The sequence below is a fragment of the Aythya fuligula genome, chromosome 1 (genome assembly GCF_009819795.1).
Source record: "Aythya fuligula isolate bAytFul2 chromosome 1, bAytFul2.pri, whole genome shotgun sequence".
Lineage (NCBI taxonomy): Eukaryota > Metazoa > Chordata > Aves > Anseriformes > Anatidae > Aythya > Aythya fuligula.
In genome coordinates, this window is record NC_045559.1 from 192,596,036 (window position 1) to 192,602,659 (window position 6,624).

Here is a 6,624-nt window from a genome sequence, read left to right on the forward strand (position 1 = left end):
ATAAATAAATAAATACAAGAACACTGGCTTTAGTGAGGATTTTCTCTGATTAAAATGTCGAATCAACAACTGTATGCTCAAATCCCACTGAAATCAAGAGTGTTTAAATGCTTTGATGAATCAGAGGTAAGGAAATGAGCAAGGACTTCAGAACTGGCTCAGGAGGATCAGGACAGGAAGCTCTAAGCTACTGAATTAATGTCTTTAATGTTGTGTAATGTACCTGTCGTAGTTTTTTAATTCAACATTTCCAATTTTAAGCACTTTACAGCAGTAGAAGTTAGAATGGGACTTGGAATTTGAGTACTGGCTTCATCTTGTGCTTCATTCACAACAACACAAAGTAGATAGTCAAAGAAGTCTTAAACATGAACATTTAACTTTTTTTTTAAGTTCATGCTGCTAAGGATTTTATGGTCTCAGGGAAGATATTTTGAGGGAGGAAAATATGTTTTTCTGCTGCAGAGTGAAGTCTTGTAAGTAATATATTATTAAGCAATAGTAGTGTCTCAGTCTTTGCCAGACCTATTTTCAGTATTGTTTGTTTTTCATGTATTTACTTACACATGATTTTGAAGAGTTTTACAGTCCTGAATAAACCACGGCCTTTAAGTGCAAAGCAAACAAACCAGCCTTTCCATGGCAAACAAAAATCAAATTACAGAGGACCAGCCTTGTTGCACCTTTGCAAAGTGCATCAGTCTTTGAGGCAAAGGTCAGCTGTTGGCGGAGCAACAGCTGGTTCCAGGCAGGGAGGCGGCAAAGAACCCAAAGAACCCGAGCAGCAGCTCTGCCCTGCTGACAGAAGTCTTCAACATCACTGAGGGATGGTTAATCTGCACAAATTAGTGAAAGAGAGGAGTAAAGGGATAATTATGAGCATACATTTGTGAAAGAAGTAAGTCTTTCCAGTATTAAAATCACTGAATCACACAATGGTTAAGGTTGGAAGGGACCTTTGAAGGCCATCTGGTCAAACTGCCTGCTCAAGCAGAGGCATCTAAAGCAGCTTGCTTGGCACTGTGTAAAGACAGCTTTTGAAGATCTCCAAGGAGGAGACTCCACAACCTCTCTGGGCAACCTGTGCCAGTGCTCCCACACCCACACAGCACGGAAGAGCTGCCTGGTGCTCAGACAGAACCTCTTGTGTTCCAGTTTGTGCTCATTGCCTCTTGTTCTGGCATGGACACCACTGAAAACAGCCTGGCTTTGTCCTCTTTGCACCCTCTTTTCAGGTATTTATAGACATTAATGAGATCCTCCCTCTTCTTTTTCTTCTCCAGGCTGAACAGTCCCAGCTCTCTCAGCCTGTAGTCAGAAAGGGTGCTGCAGTGCTTTCCTTATCTAGGTGGCCCTCCCTTGGACTCTCTCCAGTACGTCCATGTCTCTTTTGTACCTGTGTGTGTGTGTATGTGCAAAACTGGACACGGGAAGAGTCTGACTGAGAGTAAGTTACAGTCCAGATCCTGCATCTTGTTTGTGCTGTGGTCAGAACAGGAAGCACTATGTACGACGGTGTCTTCCAGCATCAGCAGAAGACTTACAGGATATCAACATCCATCTCTAGGTACTTGGACTGATAAAAAACACCAGACTCACAAGTCCATGAGACAGACAGAAGAGAAAGGGCTCAATATTATGGGAGTTAATTAAAATTACCAATAACTTAGCAAATAGGAAAGGCTATGACATGTCTGAACTCTCCCTTTACTCCACCTTCACACCAACTTCTCCCCTTCAGTAGTGCAAAGGTGCAAGGCAGGAGTCCCTGTCCCCTCCAGAGCCAGGCTGAGGAAGACAGACAACAACACCTCCGCTTGCAGATAAATGCCACAGGTTTTCTTTCAAAACACAACCAAAGAGCTCAAAGTGGCCACCTTCATACAGTGTGACTCTCACCCAGAAAGAGGGAGATCTGCATTTTAGCCTTTTTCAGTATGAGAAGGTCCAAGTTCTCTCCTCCTAACTGCCTCAGCAACTGGGGTTGGTGTCGTGTCCCCTATCCTAACAAACTTATTTCTGGGTCACAGTGTCAGGACCTCGGGTGAGGTGCAGAGACTTGGCAACACACTTTTCCCCAGTGATGTGCCTGCCTGCAGTCAAGGCCAGCTCTGCAGTAACCTTGAGTCAGGCAGCTGCAAGAGCTGTGAGGTGCCTCGATGAGAGCCTGGTCCTCTTGGTTTGGGAACTCCATTATCAGCCTTAGCTCTTGCCTTTGCTCCTTCCTGGATCTGTGTGGATGGCATGCCTGTGCCTGGCTGTGAACCTCACCCATCCTGAGCCTGACCTCAAGCTCAACCCATCTTGTCACTACTGGCTTGCCTGGTGACCTGAACTCGTGGTTGAATCTGGTCACTGCCACCGGACCTGCTTTGCAGTTCTGGCTGGGGTGCTGTGGGACTTGGCTGTGCCAGGGAAGGCTCTGCCCTGCTGGCCTTATCATCACCCGCAGCTCTCAGCTCATCCCCCTTTACAAAGCAGCCCAGTCTGATCTCCCTGACACACGGGACAGGGTGAAAAGATGGTTATGTTTATGCTAGATTTGTCCGTGTTGCCTGTTTTAGTTTAATCAAGAGACTGTTACATTAATAACCTCCAAAGAACTTGTGTATATTGCTTTATATATGCACTGCAGCCAATTATGAAGCTTAATTCAAAAAGCAGTCCCAAAATAGAAAATTTACAGTTTGCGTCATAAAAAGCATTTAGAGATAAGTAGTAAAAGAAAACATGTGAGGCTTAATACCAAAAGTGAGTGTAGACATCAAAGCAACAAGCATTGAAATGCCTACATTTTCTTTGCTCCTTGAAAAAGAAATATGAGATGCCTGGAGAAGCATAATAAGAATTAGAGTGAGGCCCAGGAAACCCAGCACAGTGTGTGTGACACCATCCAGGCCTACCAAGGAAGAGAAGTTTCCTCAGACAAAGGAGGAAACAAAAAAAAGATCAGACACTCTCATCTCATCTCCCCTTTACAATTTACATACTCCCCTGGAAATTCACTGTCTTAAAGCTCTCCCTTGAAGGCTGGTTTCTAAAAACCCTTTTTAAAATCAGACACATGTTACAGTTTCTTTTAAACCACCAAGAAAATAAAAGGGTTCTGAGCTGCCGTTCCGCTTTTTGAGCAATACAGGAGTTGTTCATATGCACAAGTAGAACTGGGATGCCCAGTTCCAAATTCATCCACTACCCCTTTCTTCTAGGAACGCAAGCCAAGAACATAGCTCACACACAAAGTTTTCAGTCACTGTTTACATACAAAGGCTTACAATGTATCTGGGTAATTGTATCTCAGAAACCATTTCTCCATGTAGAAAATAACATTTGACTATAGTAGTTAGAGAAAACAAACCTGATTTTGTCTCTATAACTTCTTGACTGGGGCACTTAGCAGGGAGGGGTCAATTCTGGGGCCTGTCCAAGTGCCAAGGATCTTATTACTTTGATTCAGTGACTGCCTAGCTAATATGAAATATTGAAGTAATCTTGGATTTAGACATGAAAATTCTTCAGCAAAACTATTTTAAACTCTTCTTATTGATCTTTTTTTTTTTTTTTTTTTTTTTTTTTTTTCTTTGTTGGTTTGTTTCTTTTTTTAGTATTTATAGACAAGGTAGTAATTGTGTAGCCATATTGTTAGTTTCCCAAGAGAGTTTTTACAGATGTGTTAAGAATTACATTTTGCCTATGGATATGCTTTTGTCCTGACTGATTTCTGATACTCGCATCTTCCCATTTGAAAACAGATTGTCTCTATATTGTTAACAAGTTTTCCATACTTTTAAAAGTGTAACATTTAATCTCCTTTCTACCTGCATGAACACAGCAGTACCAGGCTATGGGACATGCTGCTTTTCTCTGGGCAGTGATCAGGGTACTTGTAGGAGTTACTGAAGTTCTGGATGCTGGAGGCTTGACTCAGTTGCTTGATCCCTCAAGGGACTGCAACATCTCCATTGGGCTGTCAGATATGACACAAGACCTAGGGGACAACTGTGCTCCTCCAGTCTGGTGACTGGAGGTTGGGTGGGCATTTCAAATGGCACTGGGTCTAGAGATGAGAGCTAAGACCTGGAGGTGTGTTTCAGCTTTGGAGGTGTAATTTGAGGTGTCTACTTGTTAGCACTTACAGGCCAGCAAAGCTTCCATTATCATCAGGGGAGATCAAGATCTCAATTTAATTGCATAGAGAGATATTTCAGATGCCCAAGGTATCTTTCAGATTGCCCTAGATATTCCTTTTCTGATTTTCTGGAATGGCAGCTAGAGGCTGTGTGTGCTCCAAGTAATGATATATCTGCCAGCTCCTTAAAGGGAAGCTCTGCTTTGTCTCAGGTGGAACTAGGTGCTCATGTGTAGGCAGCTGAATTGAGTCCCAAGTCACTGCTGCCCTTAGAGTTTACAGACTTAATCAGCTGATGAAACGTCTACCAAATTGTGAGCTGAAAAGCATCCTAAACTCCATACTTCAACTGTCTTGAATGTGATATAAATACGAGTATGATGGCATGGATGCCTACTGTTCACGTGAGGTATATACATCTACCCAACGTGTCCCTAAAGTAAGGGTTCAGGGATTAGCTCCAGGTGTGGAGGTGCTGGCTGAGTGACTGAAAAAAAAAACACGCCTGTCCTTCCTATCACAAATGCATTTAATCTCCCTCCCAGCTCCATACACCTTATTCTCTGCCTATGCTCTTTCTTGATAAAGGATCTAAGACTGTTATCTATTATCTACCCCAACAGTGTTTTGCACATCCCAACTTAGCCCCACTCCCCCATAAGTACGAGTGAATGACAGAGCTATCTCCAGGATCCCAGTTCCTGTGCTCCTGCCCTCGCACTGTTGGCACATCCATCCTACTCAGCCTTGAGCTACTTTGTCTCTTCTCCTCCCACTCACGCTCAGGAAGCTTTGCACCCTATGTTGCTTTCTGTGCCACACCATTCATGTTTTACAGCTTCTTCATTATAAATAACAAAGTCACCCAGTTGTTTATATTTAAAATTATTCTTTTTGCATTTTTTTTGTGTTTGACTACTGAATTAAAAATGAGTTACTGCATTTATTTTGACACTTACTTTGTTACATCATTCACGCTGATATTCCTTGGCTTTCCTTCTCATTGAATGGGGTTTTCTAGGGGTTCCATTTCTGGATTATCACATCCAAAATTCAGCGAGTACTGAGGGGTTAACAAGGTGTGATACCACATTTGAGAAGATTATAAAAAGTTTCAGCAGGGAAAAGAAAAGCTTCATTTCAAAAGGAAAACGTGTGTAGTTTTCCAGCAGGGCACGTTTACAATATAAATATATATATATATATTTAGAGTGACTTAGAAGAAATCTGTGTGTGCTGAAATTAGCAAACAACAAGCGAGGGCTTGCCTGCAGTATTGCTTTTACACTGACAGGGGTAAGTCAGTGACAAATCTCAGCATAGCTTGACATGGATCATTTGAAATCAGCATGCTTCGTACCCACAGAGATCTTGAATTCTCTCCTGCAGTGCATGTGAGCTCAGTGTTTACAAATGCATCTCATGTATGCAAGCTACTCATCAATATACTTTGCTTTGAAAAAATTACCTGGTGAAAAATCAGGGTGGTCTCCACTGCAGTAAAGGTCTCCACTGCAGTAAAGCTATGAAGGGTTAAACCTGCCTGCATTTTTTTTTTTCTTGTTGAGAGGGTGGGGTTATGGCAATAGGGGAAGCTATAAACATGTAAGATTTGGAATGTAGCACTGTTGCCTAACAAGACCTCTGTCTTTGACATTAAATTCAGTCTTTTTCAGGGCTGGCAGGCAAAGCAAGTTCTATTGCTCTTCTAAAAGCTGGGTAAGAGGTCATGTGACTGTTTTGCTTTCACAAAAATAGCTTTTATTGCAAAATCCAGTTTCCTTTGTCTACTGTTTATACTGTTTAAACAAAGTTTATAAAGCAGTGTAAAATAAGGTACCCAAATGTCATTGTCCATTCAGTCTGACAAGCATCCTTCATTGCATAATCATGAATCTTAACCTAGGCCATCTGAGAGGCTGGCAATCTAAACCCTGAAAACAGACTGGGAGGGTGGAGAAACTGCTCTGTTTTCAGTTCTGTTTACTAAAAAGGTGAGGTCTTTGCTGAACTGCCATATTTGTTCTCTGACCTTTGTGAAATGCCTTATGTGTGGGGTTTTATTTTAAATGTTTTAGTCTAAATTCCTATGCAGATTTGTTTCTTGCTATTGTTTCTGATGGTGTAAGGAAATCTCTTCTATTCTTCTTAGAAAGGGAAGGGAAAGACAGTCTCCAGTATGGACTGCATCTTCTGGGCTTTGGAAAACTGCAGTCAGTTCCCAGTGTGACCACAAAGTTTCTATTGCGATTTAAGCAAGCAATTTAGCACTAGATCCACAAAGGACATAGAAGGTAGCGTTGTTGGGCTGAGATGCCTATCAAGATCCAGATTCTTGGTTACATGTCTGGTCTGCCACCACAAAATGTGAAGAGATCCAACCCCCCCCCCCCCCCAAAAAAAAAAAAAAAAAGTGGCAAAAAGCCACCTAAACTTGCCAAAAGGAAACAGCATAAGACAAAAGGAGAAGTTCCACATGAATTAAGAGAACTGAG